The 16,837-nt window shown below is 43.6% G+C and overlaps 1 protein-coding gene across 4 annotated transcripts in view; it reads left to right on the top strand.

Moving 5' to 3' along the window:
• Sv2b (synaptic vesicle glycoprotein 2B) overlaps positions 1-16,837 on the top strand; it is a 175,948-nt gene that overhangs the window by 39,260 nt on the left and 119,851 nt on the right. The window contains exon 1 of one of the 4 annotated variants that reach the window (XM_010621014.3): positions 10,002-10,025. The exons of the other annotated variants lie outside the window; for them this stretch is intronic. The gene's annotated coding sequence lies outside the window, so the exon portion shown is untranslated. Of the gene's footprint in view, positions 1-10,001; positions 10,026-16,837 lie in introns of those variants that run through there. 4 annotated transcript variants of the gene reach the window in all.

Here is a 16,837-nt window from a genome sequence, read left to right as displayed (position 1 = left end):
CTCAGTTATCAGCACACCTGTCCCTCAGGAGCAGCGATGGCTGCTTCCTCTCAGGAAGAGGCAGAGGTGGTGACAGCCAGGGTTGGTTGTTTCTCCTGCCCTGCTGTAGGGATCTAGAGGTTGGCACATGGGCTCCAGAGAGGCTGTGATGGGATGGAGGGCAGTGGCTCTGGCCGAAGAAGCACCAGGGCTCTGAGAGGCCTGCTTGCTCCGGCTCCCTGCTCCCAGGCTCCTCACTCTGCCTGGGGTTTGGCAGAGGAAGGGAAATTCCGGAAGACAAAGGCAAAGCAGAAGTGCCTGGGAGAAGAGTGTGTGTGACCCAACTAGAAACCAGTGTTTTGGGAGATTTAGGAAAATCAGGCAGTCACTGAGCCTCAGGTTCCTCATCTGGGAGATGAGAGGATTGGGACTTACAACCTCCAAATCCTATGAAAGTTTGCCCCCTGGATCTAGTAATCTTACAGATGGGTTTATCAAAAACATGAGTATGTCCATGGGACACCCCTCCAGATTCCAATAACTACACACCTCACTTACTAATAAGTGTTTAAGCCACCCTCACGACAGAATGCAGCCCAGGTCTTTTGAAAATTGTGTGATTCTGAGTGTGAGATTGGCATTCCACATGAAGGTGGCAAAGCAGCATCGGAAGCTATTATTTATTTTTAACTTATAATTAGATTTACAATGGCTAAAGCAGCCCGCAAATAACCAATAACTAACTGCATGTCAGGGATGAGATGGTGGAAAAATTATATACGCTCTTATGTTTAGACTCAGAAATCTCACCTCTAAGGTTTTGTTCCCAAATTATAGTGATAAGCAACATGAATACACACACATTCACATGGAGTTATTAATTTTTGCCAATTTCTTCACTGGAACACATCAACTGTGTTTAAATACACAGTGGTATTCAGGATAGAACACATCATTGATCATATTTAGAAGATTTGTTACTTTGAAAACTGGTAAATAAGGAGAAAAGATCAGTGTTTACTCTGCCTTTCTTATACAGACTATCTCAGGACACTCAAAGAGTAGATGAGGGGAAGTTTCTTTTCATATAGGTATTCCAGCTGATACACAAAAGAGTGATAGTCAGAATTTTAAAATCTAAACTGCAGAGTCTAGAAAATGTTTCCAATAACTGTTACATCACCAGAAGAAAGACAAGAAGAGTTTTCGTGTCTTTTGCTATAAGTACCCTAATACTACCTGTTAAGTAGTGATGAACAACAACAGAAACACTAAAAACCTAGCCTGAATCTGAAGAAGAGCATGTCCAGCAGAATTTTTTGTAATGATATAGTGCCCTGTATATGCACAGAACATACATGCAGTCCAATACAGTAGCCACCAGCTGTGTGTATGTCAAGCAGTTGAAATAAAGACTTGGGTACCTGTGGAACTGAATTTTACATTTTATTACATTTTAATTAATTTAAATGTAAATAACCAGATGTGGCTATGGCCTTCTGCATTGGATAGCACAGGTCTAGAGCTGGCTGGAAGACACAGGGACAAAAGAACACGTTAAATGACACCATAGGAATGCAAACAAACTGTAGTCTTATGTCTAGACTCAGAAATCTCACTTCTAAGATTTTGTTCCCAAATTATAGTAATAAACAAACCATCTGGCTATCTGGGGCAAACCATCTGGGTCATCAATAAATAAGACACAATTGGAGATCATGATGAGTCACTGAAAATTAGTGATATCCACCAGTTACAAGGTATAGAAATCCTTTGGGTCCTGATTTCAAGAAACTAAAAACTGATACAACTGGAAAATTTTAACTCTGATTATTATCTAAAGATTCTACGAACTTATTATTTTTAGGTGTGATAATGGTATAATTATTTAAAAAGAATCCTGTTATTTTAGACATAGCTCTGATGTATTTATAAATAAAACCACAAGATGTTGGGATTTGCTTCAAAATCATCCAGAGGCTGTGTTAGGGGGCAGGAGGTTGGAGAATTAAAAGAGGGAGCAGATGATAGAAGACTGGAAGGAATAATTGCTGAAGTTGGTTGGTGGGTACATGGAAACTCATTATATATTATTCTCACTTTTTTTTTTGAGACAGGGTCTCACTATGTAGTTGAGACTGAACTGGAACTCACTATGTAGCCCAGGCTGGTGTCGAACTCAGGGATCCTCCTGCCTTAACCTCCCAAGTGCTGGGATTACAGGAGTGTGCCACCACGCCAGGCTATTCTCACTATTTTGTTTTTGTTTTTGTTTTTTATTTACTTATTTATTTTTTTGTTCAGCTTTAATTGAGTTTATTGGTACATTTTAGGGATACAGTACAGTTTCATTCATTGTTGGGATCTTGTACCTCTACATGACAAGTCTTGATTCTCATTTTTTCCCCTTACCTCTGCCCTCCCTTCACCCCTTCCTCCCCTCCCCATCTACAAACACTTTATTTTCATCTTTTCATTATCTCACATTTTTTTATTTTCCCTTTTTACTCTTCCCCTACCCATCCCACTTTCCCTACACCTTTAGCTCCTTTCTTCCCATTTCTAAATGTCAGTAATCTTATTAGAATCTTATGTATTGTTGCAGATTATTCACACCAGGGAAACTATTCGGTATTTACACATGTGTGACTTATTTATTTCACTTAGGAGTATATCTCTCACTATTTTTGAATGTGTTTGAACACTTGCACAATAACAGGAAAAAGAAGTAAGCAAAACTTCTGAAGGACTTTCCAACCACAAATAACAATAGCCATTATAGCAACAACAGAAAAACCACCATCAAAATCAGCTGGGAATTGGGGGCAAGGAGCAGTGTGCAATGGTATCTGAAAAATAAAAGCAGATTCTCCAAGGACAAACACTGCCCCTGACACTGCAGTAAGAAAATGAGTTTGCGAGTGCTGGCTGTAATTCAAATTGGTCATTGAAGGCTCAGGCTCCTCTACACAGACTTCAGAGTCTCTCTCCTATATACAGGCAGATCTCAGTGTCCTTAGAGAAACACTGGCCCGGGATTTCTCAGTTAACCCTACAGAGGAAAGAATGTTGTAAGGCTCCTTCCAGAACTCTTTAAGGGTTCAATCTGTATCTGAGGCCATCTGGAAGCACAAGTGGCTGGCATTTGGGTTGTAACTCAAGGCTTTGGTAGGAAGTTAAAACTAACATTCCAGTCGTAACCCAAATTGTTCATATGTCAAGCTGCTTGTAACTTGAAGGTCCTTGTGAGCCTTAGCTAAGGGCTCAGATGGGGACAGGGTTAGGACTTCTCCATTAGTGTACCTCCAGCTGAAGTGATTCCATGTCTGGCCCTCAGTCAGAGCAACAGCAAACCCTCTGGGGGAGGGCATCCTGCATTTAGGCACAGGAGATCTCTACAGGTCAAGATTAAGAAAAAGTGAACAAATGAGGGGCCCATAACAATAATCTAAACTGAGACACTTTTAAGAATGACAGGGAATGTGAGGGAAGTTAACAGGAATAAATTGGTTGCAAAAGACATAAACCAGAACTGCCTTGGAGGACTCAAGCTATGTGGTCACCCTGCCAAATAGGGAAGGAAGAAAGATCTGGCCTCTTCTGGACTTTGGTGGGAACAAGACCTTGTCTCACCCAGATCACTTGGAAGTCGATCACGTTCTGGGTCAGAGATTCTCAAAGTATGAACCGGTAGCATAAGAACCACCTGGGAGGAAACTTGTTAGAAAGTGGAATTTGTAGGCTCTATAAATTGCTTCTGATGCACCAAGTTTGAGAGCCAAGCTGGAGGGAAACATTTAAAAATATCGAATCCTAGCCAGTGGACCACCAGGGAGTCAGAAAACATTTTTGAATTGTTATCCAACCATCTATTTTTTTTGGTACCGGGGATCAAACTTGGGTCCTTGCACGTGTGAGGCAGGCAGAGGAACCACTGAGCTAAATCCCCGGCCCTCCAACCATCTATGAATGGATCAAAATGCCAATGACATTTTTTCTTTTCTTTTTCGTTCTTTCTTTTTTTTTTTTTGGTACCAGTGATTGAACTCGGGACCTTGTGCTTGAGAGGCGCAGCGGAACGACTGAGCTAAATCCCTGTCCTGATGTTTTTCTTTTTCTGACATTTTTCTTAAAAGTAACAGCAGGTAGAAAAAAGTTACATCTTCCCAACAGCATTTTGATGATACCAGGTAATTCTATAAATAATGTAATGAAAATCATCCCTCAATGAACAATTAAGAAAGATTTTCAAATAATAAAAATATCTGTTAGTGTTTTTTATAAACATTTCTGATTCCAAAGGTCTAGTAATTCCCCCAGAGAAATAGGACAGAAATATCACCTTCTGAAAGCAGGCGTTAATTAGGTGTATGTCTCTCCTATGTGTTAGTTGACAGAGTTTCTGTGGTTGAGTTCGCATGCACTCTGGCTGGAAGTGGTTCTGTGCTGGCAGTGGGCCATTCATTAGGTTGCTCTTCCTTACCAGACTCTGAGGACTAGTGAGCTACTGTCGTCTTTGGTCTCCTCCAACAGTACAGAGAACAGGCTGAGAAGCAGCTTCTTTTGTACAGAGAGCTCCCTGGACCATCCAGGACTGGTTTTGGGGCATGTGCCAGATATTTCTGTGCTCAGAACACTATCTTCTGCCAAAGGCATGCTTGTGTTCATCCTAAGTAAGCCTCAGTGGATGTTGATTACTTCTGCATTAAGTGTAATAGGATGGGCCCTTCATTAATTATAGGCTTGCAGGGAGTTGATAAACATATGGAGAGGTAGAACTCTCTCTGTTCTGTGATGGCTGCAGGCTCTAAGCAAAAACCTGTATTGCTCAAATGAACATATGTTAACACCAAGTTTCTCCACACTTTCCCCAGCTTCTTTTAAAATAGAACTATTGCTGTGACGGAAGCCGGAAGGGCTAAGCACTAAGGTGGTAGGATTTGTAGCTAGGAGTGGCTTATAATCACTCCTTTAAAAAAATCTACATCTGGAAGTGGCTACATTATTTGGGGACCTTTTAAATAGAATCGTAGATATTTCTTGCATCCCATTCTCAAAGAATTTGCTTTCTTAGGTCTGCAAAACTCTTAATTTTGGAAGGGTTCTTAGGGGATTCTGATGCCTAAGTTTGGGACTGCTAATATTGGCAAGTTTGAGCTGTTTGAGACAGGGATGGAAGTTTTTCCATATTTTTGCAGGGTCTTTTATGAGTAAGGGCAGGCTTTTCTTCCGGAAACCTTGCAGTTTTCAGGAGTATCTTTGCAGTGTGCTGTTTCAGCCTAGTCCCACTCCCTATGACAGGCCAGTCGGTCAAGTTGGCCTGATTGAGTACAGACCGGTCCTGCTATGAGGGCTGGCCCTGCCACTTTCCATCTCTGGAGACTTAGAGCACATTGCTGAATGTGCTGTGAAGCCTCGCTTTGCTCGTCTCCACAGCGGTAAGAATAGTAACCGCCCAAGGAGGCTTGAGTGAAGATTAAATGAAATCTTATTGCCTGGCACACTGTGGATACTCAACATTTAAATGATGTTACCTTATTATTATTTTCCTAAAGGTTCGAGTTGTCAAATCATTTTTTAATGGTCAAAGGTCACATTTTGCTAATGTTTTTTTCTGCTAAGGGAGATTACAGAAAATTATGTTCAGTGGGAAGAATTCTTTACCTGCGTCATAAGGCTGACCCTTTCTTGCAGAAATTTGCAGTAAAGAGCAAAGGGGCCCACAGCGTCAGAACAGTGTCCCTCAGATCTCCTGGGCTGAGGAGCAGCAGAGAGATGAAATGTTAGGTGGCTTTTTCAGGAATCCAGTGCAGGCTGAATAGTGGCTGGATGGTGGCTGGACCTTGCAGAGCTGGATGTGACTGAATCCCACACCCCATACAAACTGTGGGAGAGTCCGAGATTTCTTGCAGATGCTTTCAAAGGTCCCCTCTGACTTCCTTCTTCTGCCGATTCTCCCCCGCTACCTGTTGTAACACCCTTCTTCCTGCTGCTTGCTCACAGCCTGGCTGTGCTGTCATCTCTCTCCCCACTCTCTTCTCTTTTATGCTTGGTACATACAGTTTATTTCAAGTGAAGAAGAGCTTACCTACCTTGTTTGTTGCTTTTTCTCTTGAAGACTCATGTTCTTGGGTTATCTGTTACCCCAAGTGGCAATTCAAGGCATTTTCTAAAGCAAAGACTGTAACTTTGTGAAAGGGATTATGCTGCTTGATTTTTTTGGTTTTTTTTTGGTCCCAGGGATTGAACTCAGTTCCTTGTGCTTGCAAGGTTGGCAGTGGAACCTCTGAGCTAAATCCCTGGCCCTGTGCTGCTTGATCTTAAAGTGATATTTATTTGCTATGTCTTTGCAATCCTAATATTCATGTAATGAGACTCTGAACAAATATAAGCATGATAACATGGTGGTGATGATGTTAGTAGTAAGAGACTAAATGGATTCAAGAGACATTTAGAAATGATGAGAGCCCATGGCAAATTGATCATAGAGGAAAAACAAAAGGAAGTAGATGGAAAGGAACCAATATTTATTGAATGCCAGTATCTCAAATATTCCCAATAGCAACCATATTCAAATTGGTTTTAATCTCATTTTCCAAGAAACTGAAATTTAGAGGGTATAAACTTGCCCAAGATGACTCCGACAGTAAATAAGAATGACCCAGGATCCAAGCCTGTTGTGTTTTAAAAACTTGTGTCTTTGCATTGTATGCTTAATCACTTGATGCGGTTGCCATAGGGGACAGTAACATGCATTCCAAGACTCTTCAGTCCAACTCTTATTTGAATCTAACAGTGCACAAGATAATTTTTGATGAAAGTAAAATTTAGGATATGATCTTATTTTCTTAAAGTCTGCAATTTAGATCTTGATGTAAATTCTTCTTTGTATAGTTTCTTCAAAAACCTTTCTGCCTCTAGTGCAAATGAGACTTTTCTTACATATAAGGTTAGTCCAAGGGGATTGATGTCATCCTCAGTGTAGGTGCTGTCCAGGGACACACTGGGCTGCCTTACTCTTAGGGGAGGTATTTAAGCAAATACTATGGAACTTTTTAGTTGAGATCGTGTGTTCCAGGATGAGTCTTGTAGCTTCTATAGCATAGTATACGCCATTTATGTGGGCAAAGATAGCTACTGAAGCGTTATTTCTGTTTTCTTTTTTTTTCTCTTTTATTTTTGCGACAGGGTCTCCCTTATGTAGGTCAGGCTGGCCTTGAACTCACTATGTGGCCCAGACTGGCCTCAAACTCACTGTTATCTTCCTGCCTCCACCTCCCTAGTTCTGGGATTATAGGCGTGCACACTATGCCTGGCTCAAACATTATTTCTACTTCATTTTTGGAGAAGACAGAATAATTCCTTAATATGTCTGGGTTATGCATTCTCTTTGTAATGGAAATTTTTATTTATTCTAGCAATGCTTGTTGCTGACTCCAGCAGACCATGTATATATATTTTACTTTGAAGAAGCTGGATGTTTATACATCTGCAGAAACCAGCTAGAGGAATCGAGATTCTTAGCTGATATATTTCTTTACAAAAAGCATGAAAGGGTAAACACAACACTGATGAAATTTGGAGACTGTGACATGCTCAAATGTACTTTTCCTTGGTGTTCTTGGAGTAGAATTTAACGGTAAATGTGTATTTTCTGGCATGTACTGCTCCATATCTCTCTGGCTGTTGAGTTGATACATTCACAGATTTTTAAGCATTGGCTCATTCTTCCTCATATAGATGGGGGCTGATAACAAGTAATGAAAAAAATACTGAAAACTAGGGAAATGACGTGCAATTTTTCCTCCCTCCTTGGTATTAGCCTTCTTAATAATTGATGTGCACATCTTTCCTGGCGGCCAATGACCTTTCTTTAAAAGGAGATAGAACACAGATGAAGCAGAGAGAGGCTTTTTGAGACTTTCTGTGGTCAGCTCTGCAGCCTTGATCTCCAACTCGCTTTCCAAAAAAGGGGCAGCTCTCACACGTGGACACACTTCTCCCACTCTAGTTTGTGCAGCTGAGCCTTCTTTGGCTGCTGGTCTGTCTGTCATCTGTCTGTCTGTTTCTCCCAACTAGGAAGGCTTTATGATTAAGTCTAACCTGTTTCTGCTGGGTTAATGAATATATACATAGAAGAGGTTACTGTTTATTTTTAAGGTGTGACTAGAACTGGTTTTCCTGGAACACAACTGGAACTTAAAGCAGGTGTTGCATTTGGCTTTCAGAAACATCCACAGTGAATAACAGGACACAGCTACTTCTACTTGTGGAGTCCACCAGGGACGAGTGTGTAATGAGTCAACGCAAGACCCCAGCTGGGCTCACTGCGGGCATTGGAGGGTGGTGAGCACAGGGGAAAGGGCCTGTTAATGTACGCCAGTCACTCTTGAGTCTGATTGTGAATGCCTACCTATCCTGACTGTGTGGTCTTTGGTAAGTCACTTGGCCCCTCTGTGTCTTGTTTGCTCCTCCACAAATAGGGCGCAGAAGGGCTTCTTCAGACAGAGTCGACCTCTACAATGTTGGGGAAACTTCTGAGACTTGTAACTCAATTCATGCACCTACGATTTGGCCGTGGGCAGTCATCCCATTAAGACTCTAAGATCCTTAGGGGGAGAGACTGTGCCTGTTTCATTTATGTCTCCAATATTGCCTAGCATAGTAGATTTTAATTTATGGAAAGAATGAAAAATAAATTGGTCTCCTTTGATTAGTAATCATTACAATTGATTACATTACAATTACTTTGTTTAGTAATCATTAGTGCAGCATGGCTAGTGCCGGGTGTGGACAACTCTCTAGCCCTGCATTCTTGCCTCAGGCTCCCAGAGTGCTGAGTTTATAGGTGTATGCCACCAGGCCCAGCTTTTTTCCACTCTTAAAACAGTCTGTATCCAGACTCTCTTTGCAGAAAGTCTTCAGCTTTGGGAATGCATAAGCCACAAACACTCAAAGGTGATTTATTTTCTGCTTGGCCAGAAACCTCTCCCGGATATCAGCATGCAGAACACTACTTTCTGGAATGGAGGAAGGGAGACTTAATATCTTAAAATATTATATACATAGCACCTAGGAGGCAAGTGGCTTATTTGGGTGAAGTAAACCGGGTAGAGAAGCAAAATCAAATACCTTTCTGTTGCTCCTCCAGAGTCATAGAACCAATAGGAGATATACCCATACAGCTCTATATATTATCAATCTACTACATACATGCACATATATATTGTTACGTATGTATATATATGTGTGTGTGTGTGTGTGTGTGTGTGTGTATGCCACAAATAACCACACCTGTATCTTTACTATAAGGAATTTGCTCACATAATGTTGGAGGCTGACAAATCTAAGATCTGCAGTAGGCAAGCTGAAGACACAGGAGAGCCTGTGTTGTGGTAAAAGGACTAATCCCAGCCCAAGTTTGCAGGCAGGAAAACTGATGTCCCATTTTGAAAATGGTCAGGAAGAGATAGAGAGTTTTCTCTTCCTTCTTTTTTCTTTTCTTTTAGACAAGGTCTCCTTATGTTATCCAGACTGGCCTCAAACTCCTCCTTCAGGACTGCAGGCTGCATCTAGGTAGAGAGAATTCTTTCTTTGAGCCTTTTGTTCTACTCAAGGCTTCAACGGATTGGATGGAGCGGGGGAGGACAGTCTGCTGTACTCCATCTACTTAGCAGAATGTTAATCTCTTTTGGAGACACCCTCATAGATATATCCAGAATGTTTGACCAAATATCTGGGATCCCTGTGGACTGACCCTGCTACCATGAAAAAGGGCACAGACAGTTGGTTATCACCGTGGGCAGCTGGAGCTGAGTCCTCGCAGATGCTGGGAGCCAGCGTGAAGCAGCTGGCTTGGTTCCACTTCCACCATCACTGATTGAGGGCTGCTGGGGAGTTCCAGGCCCTTACATTTTTTTCCCACCCAGGCTGGCAGAGGGGCTTTGGCCAGAGGAAAATCCTGCAGGCAGAGCAGTGCAAGTGCTGGCAGTGGGGAGGCCACCTCTGGAGTAGGAAGATCATCAGCACCAGGTCTGCTGTCCAGGGTGAGGTCATGCACTTGTGAGTTCAGTGTATGCTTTTTTATCCTTGACAACCTTAAAGCTGGGGATTGATCTTAGTCTGAGACATTGATACTGAGACTCACTGACACTGAGGACTTGGTCTCAGAAGAGAACTTGTGTTCTTATGACATTTTCTGTGGGAACATCCTACGTGAAAGGCATGGGGCCCTGTGAGGAGAATCCCAAGAGACCGACCTGTTGACTTGACAACTGGAATCTCTGGGAGCTGATGCTCTAGGTCTCTGTCATGTTCAAGTTCAACTGTGGGCAGTGTGTGTGGTCCATCGTCTTCAAATGAAGTGTCTTAGTTACTTTTCTTCGTTGCTGAGACAAAATACCAGACACCCAAAGTTAAAGGGGGAAAGGTTTATTTAGCTCACAGTTTGTAGAGGTTTCAGTCCATAATTAGCTGGCTCCAAGGCAGGGTGGCATGGCAGGGGGCAGTCACAGAGGAGAAACACCTCATGGCACTGACACTGTAGCAAAAGCAACAAGGGAACCTCAACAGCGTCTTTCTGCCCTTTTAATCTTATCCAGAGGAGTGGGATAAGGGCAGTGCCAAACCAAACAGTATACTGATTTAGTAATCTCATACCCTTAATCCCAGCATCACACACTGTACATCCAGTCACCTCTGAAAAAGCCACCCATGACCTCATGAGGCTTTGGGGGGACATCGAGACACAAAGCATAACATGAGGAAACCAAGGCTCAGGCAGGGATTAGGTCCAAATTACAGAGCTGGAAAAATCACACAGAGTTGGACCCAGGGCCATGTGGCCATAAAAGCAGCATCCTTTCCTTGATGCCTGGGGGCCTTCCTAGGAAGGTGCACATGATTTAATAGCGGTATAATTATATACTTGAGTTAACTCACCCAGGCCATGGCTGGAAGTCGTTTTTCTGATGGGGGAACGTGTTACACTGACACTCTGTCTCCCTGTCTCCCCATCCCATGCAGGATTGGTATGGTCTGGTGTCTGACACTATCAAATCAGCTCCTACTGGGTTGATCCATGCTCTTGATCAATTGATGTTTCCCCCGAAGCACAAGGAAGTCAGCTGGTAATATTTGAGTTAGAAAAACAAATTGTGAACAAAACTTGGCTGTCTCTTATCCTTCTGTTATTAAAGTTAATACACAAAGGGAAGCATAGTGCTTCTCCTTGTTTAGAATCACTTCTGATCCATAGCCCTACTGAAGAGAGGAACAGCTCTCTGTATTTGCAGAGGGATGGACCTTTGACCAAAAGGAAACAGATCTGATTATATTTTCTGTATTGAGCTTTTAGTTCTGATGCTCTGAGAGGCTGAAATAGTCACACTGTGGCAAAACATTCTGCAAAATTAGGTCTGAGATACCAGGGCCCAGGCAAGCTGGGAGCATACAGGGAGCAGACAGATGCTTGCAGAGAAGCAGAGATGAGAGATGACATGGCTCAGTGGAGAGGGGATTTGGAATCCTGCATCCCCACCCTTCTACTCTGAGGCTAGATTTTCCTATCCCTTGGGTAGTGGAGTCAGCCGGTCATGCTGAAAGACCCCTGCCTTCACATGGCTTGGGAGGGAATGTGTGTTCCTCTTCATGCACCTGATCTTCATCACGATGACTTGGGAGGAGCCTGTGGCTTTGACTACAGATGCCGCCTCACCAGGGGAAGGAAGCTTTGCCCAGAACGGTCACGGAGCCCTAACAATTAAGCATGCCTGCAGAAATCCAAGCTCAGCATTGATCAGGCCCAAACTGCCAACCAAGACTAAACAAAGCCACAAGCATAGAGAGGGAGAAACATTAATGATGATGCAGAAGAGTGGATTCCAATTACCAGGTGGTTTCTGTAGAAGAGGCAAACTGAAGCTTGATAATTTGGCTCTCATATCTTTAGGGACTTGTGATTTATTTATTTTAAAAGATAGACAACACCCCAAAAGCCCTAGCACAGCCAGCCTAAGACTACCAAGGGCAAATCTGTGGCCCAGTCAGCTCAGGTTTATTGGTCTACTTCCATGATGAAACGTAACCAGAAGAACTGTGGGGCATCTTACCAAACACAGGACAAGACCGAATTATTGTGGAAATTTTGTGACAGCTAAAATATAGGCAAAATAAAAATAGAGCTACAAAGCAGTACTGTGTGTAAGGGGTTCAGTGTCAGGTCCAGAATGTGAATTGAACCTAGCTTCTTGTTTCCTTGGAAACGACCAAGTTAAGATCCATGTGAATGTTGTCCTCAGATTCAGAAGCTCTGGACTGGAAGCTGTACTCCAGGGCTGGAAATTGAGGCTGCTGCTCTGTGTCAAAGTGACTTAGATCCTCCAGGGAGAGTGAGATATTTCATTCTTACCGATAAAATTTTCACCAGTGGCATTTCTGATTGTTAGTCTCTGGTTTCAGAGATCAAGGCTTTTCTGGGTGTAGGAAGAGTAGTTACTCAAAGTAGACAATAATATGCAGCATGTTCTTAGGAGAAATATTAATTCCTGTTGCCTTGCAGCTGTTTTTTTTTTTTTCTTGTCTATGTCTGTTATCCCAGCCTGAAGAATGGCTGGGTGATCTTTCTCTTTCTCAGTCTGAACTAATACTTGCTTTCTCTAAACTTTGGGGGGCTCTTTGGAGACGGATATGAAGTTAATGCTCCTCAATTTTACAAAACTTGTGAAAATCTGTAACTATTCTAAATGAACTCAAGCCATTACCAGTGTTTGGAGGGGAGCTGGTTAGGGGCTGTGGCTAGAATTCCTCAGCCCCGAGAGGTACTGTTTCACAGGGCATTGTCCCTGCCTTTGAGTCTCTTATGTTCCACTTTCCTGATATTTCTATTATTTACTTAACTTATTTACATTTTTAAGAAGCAAAACCGCATCTTGTACTGTCATAAATGTATTATAAAATGAAACCCATAGTCACTATGATAAAAGGGAAAATAGCATGCCTTGCATAATTTCAAAGTGACCGTGGAAAGGACATAAACCCCACCAGGATCGTTTTTTTTTTTTTCCCAGACTATTTCCTGTCAAAATGCACAAGCTGGAAGCTTTCTTTGCCTTAAAAATAGCGGGCAGGGTATGGAGATTTTTAGCCAGTGTCAGGGCAGTGTTAAACCACATACCAACAGCACCAAACCCAGACTTTTTCTGTCATATAATCTGGAAGATGAAAGAGAGTTAAAAGAAGTCTCTCACCGGTGTCTTAGTCCATTAGTGCTGCTGTGGCTGGTTAACTTATAAGCGATTGAAATTTGTTTCTCCTAATTCTGGAGGCTGTGAAGTCTAAGATCACAGAACTGTCAGGCTTGGTGTCTGGTGAGGGATCTCTGCTTCCCAGATGGTGCCTTGTTTCTGAGTCTTTTTTTTTTTTTTTGTACCAGGGATCAAACTTGCGCTTGCAAAGCAGGTGCCAGAACCACTGAGCTAAATCCCCGGGATTTCTGAGTCTTTATATGGCAGAAATAGTAAATTCTGTGTCCTTATGTGGTGGGACAGAGAGAAGGAGCAGACAGCTTTTAAGGACATCAGTCCTCTTCCTGAGGATGACTGAATCATTTTCTCAGAGAAAATCATCTTAGGGGTTAACATATGGATTTTGGAGGAGCACATATGTTCAAGCTGGGGCACCAGGATTCAGTATTAAGGCTGTCTGCATATCTCCCCCAATCATCCAAGTGCCCACACAACTGTGCAGTCCACTTTCTTGAAAGCTGGAGTTGTGCTTCAAGGGCACTGGCTGCACAGTGAGAAGCTCAGGGTGGAATTAAATGCCACCACTTAAGAGCTGTGTGGTCCTGGGGCAGGCATTTAGGTGTTTAGGTCACTTTTCTCAGCTGTACAATAGGGACTGTAATTATTGCTATGTCTTATGGTTGCTCTGAGGATTTAATGAACTGATCCATGGAAAACCGTTAGCCTGGTATCTGTCAAACAGTTTCGACAGGTGTGAACTAGGATGCTGAGATAAGCGGTGCTCCTGTGTGTCCCATTGTAAAGAAAGGGTATTGCTAGTTCCCTAGAGTGGCAGGAGAGGCCTGGGATGAGCATTACTGACTTCTCGAAGAGAAATTTTCTTAGACGAGGTCCAAAGGTGAGTGTGCACCCCTGGGAAAGGTTGATGAGAGGCTTAGGACTTCCAGTGTTTGAGGAACGTGACTCTGTTGGTAATAAAGGCCACAGACTCAGAGCCCTTGTTCTGTGCTTTTCCCAGTGACCTTTCTTAGGGGCTGAGAATGGGCCTGTGGGGATTTTAGTCCCCACAGGTTGCAGGGGTTGCACCCAAAGCTAAATGAGCTCTGGAGTTGAAAGTGGGCAAAGCATTTTAAACACAAGATGAGTTAAAGCTCAGAAAAATCAAGCCAAAACCTTAAAAAAATGTTAAGTGGGGACTCAGGAGCCAAAGCCAAGGATATGGAAGAAATGGTGGCAGAACAGCGGGAGACTAGCGATGGGAGGAGGTGCCAGGGACTGTTGCTTGTGGCTCTGGGCTGTCCATCATTCATGGCTGCTGGTCTGGCTCGGATGTGCAGGGTCAGCTTTCATCCCTTCCCAGAAATCTCTAGTTGAGTCAAGGTCAGGCAGGTGGAGACCCATGATCAATTCAGAGTGAAAACCAAAACCCCCAGAGCATCTCAGTATCACCTGCATCAAACCCTGTCTGGCAAACCTCCAGGGTATAACATCTGTCAGCCCTTTGTTCTCAGGCATCAACTGCCCTGAGGTGTGAGCCATATGGAGGACCTCCTACTTCCTTTAGGTGGGCTGAGAACTGCAATTTTTGTGTTTACATAAAGCACAGGGATGCTGTATTTGGAAACTAAAGCCTCGGATAAATAGGCATAGACAGAGCTCACTGCCAGAGCTCTCTGTGGCTGTACTTGACCTCAGTAGGCTCAGCAGGTGAAAGATGGTTAAGACCCTGTGCTTGTCAAACACTGAACTCACAGAGAAGGCTGCAGAGGGAGAAGCTGAACTTGGAAATGCCGAGCAGGATTCAGAGAGGATTTTTCTCTTTTTTCCCATTTCTGTCTCCATCAAAGTCTGAAAGCGTGTCCTAGGGGACCTGGGTGTAAAATCACTCAGGATGCAAGGAGATGGGTGGTTTGTGAGTTTGCTTATCTCTTGAGCATCCAAGAAAAAGGCAAGAAATCAGGAGAGGTGTGCTGGGTTGTGGAAGGTTGGTTTTGGAACCGCATGGGAGTCCCCGTCGTTCTATTTCTCATTTTCCTTTTTTTTTTTGGTACCGGGGGTTGAACTTGGGTCCTTGCACTTGCAAAGCAGGTCCCGAAACCACTAAGCTAAATCCCCAGCTCTCATTTTCATTTGCTTCTCTTCCTGCCTGTCCCACCTGAGGGAAAATGTTAGCGTCTCCTTCATTTCTCCCTGGCTCCAACATCATTTTTGCCAGAATACCAACTTTAAAAAAAGTTTTCTTTGTGATTCTATCTTGATAAAAAAAAGAAATAGACATTTTGATGCTTATAACATGCTAGGAACTGTTCTAAGCACTTGGCATGTTCTAGCTCACTTATTGCCACCACAGCACTGTGGCGTAGACGCTGTTGTCTTTCCCGTCTCGGAGGGCAGGACTGGAGATGTGAGGAGTTACTGCACCTGTGCCAAGCCATGGAACTGAGTGGCAGAGGCAGGATTTGAACCTAGGATCTAGATGAGGACTCTCAGCTCTCCTCCAGTCTGTCTGTAGAATGAAGGCCAAGTTCATCAATCTGGAATTCAGTGTTGTCCTCTGCCTGGGTCCTGCCTACCTGGTCCACAGTGTCTGCTTCAGAGTACTCTGTGTGCCTTCAGCAGACCTGGTGCTTTCTTAAGTCCATCTGGAGTGTCCTTTCTGGTCCTCTAGGTCTGGCCAGCTCTACAAGTGCAAGTAGGAAGCACTGGTCTTGGGTTCGAAGTCTGCTCTGTCCTTTTTGTGCCCAGGGGTGAGTCAACTTCCTTCTCTACCCCGTGTTTTTAAAAAATTTTTCCACCTATGATAGGTGAAGCTTGGACTCTGGTCTTCTGCTCCTATCCGGCTCAGACTGTAGGATTCTGTGATGCCCATACATCACAGTGTGGTCTAGGTGAACATAGAGAAGTGACTGCTCTGCCTGACATTGCAGGGCAGCTTGTGAGTGCACTGAGCTATTTCCCAGGAGAGCCTCTGATTGGGGTTGCTGGTCATCTTCACACGGTGACAGTGCTTTACACCATCTTCCTTAGGGCAGTTGGCCTATCTCATGTCGGCCTGATGGGCAAGTTGGTCACTGACACAGGCACGGCCCATCCCTGGCCCAGAGAACTGTGGCCGGCAAGACCTGCTAAGTTCACTTAGTGCAGGTGTGCGGAGCCTCAACTGGTGATTTAGAGAAGACCCTTTTCTTTAAAAAAGTCCCTTGAGGTTTCATAGGCACTTCCTGTAGCCTGTCCTCTGATTAGATGTGATTGCCCATGGCTTATGAGCACAGATTTGGAGTCCGAGACATGCGTGTGGGCACCGTCTTAGCTCTCTTAATCCGAATTTCATGCTTGCATCTGGGTGGGTGGGGTTCCAATGAGATTGAGAAACCTTAAATGGTCTGAGTGGGGTTTGATGTTGTCAGATTTATTGTGCAGAGGGATCACTTTGGGGCAGAATAAAGGAAGGACTGGAAGAAAACAGTATTGGAGTGGGGTGGGCAGCAGTTAGGATGCTGTTGTGGACATGTGGGTTTGTAGTGATCTGACAAGGTGCTTGGCATGGCTGGCAAGGGAGTGTGTGTGTGTGGGTGTGTGTGTGTGTGTGTGTGTGTGTGTGAGTAGGGGGGTAA

This window comes from Fukomys damarensis, unplaced genomic scaffold, assembly GCF_012274545.1.
Source record: "Fukomys damarensis isolate Sample0158 unplaced genomic scaffold, DMR_v1.0_HiC HiC_scaffold_7, whole genome shotgun sequence".
Classification (NCBI taxonomy): domain Eukaryota; kingdom Metazoa; phylum Chordata; class Mammalia; order Rodentia; family Bathyergidae; genus Fukomys; species Fukomys damarensis.
Note: the sequence above shows the minus strand (reverse complement) of the source record. Positions and strands in the feature narration are given on the sequence as shown.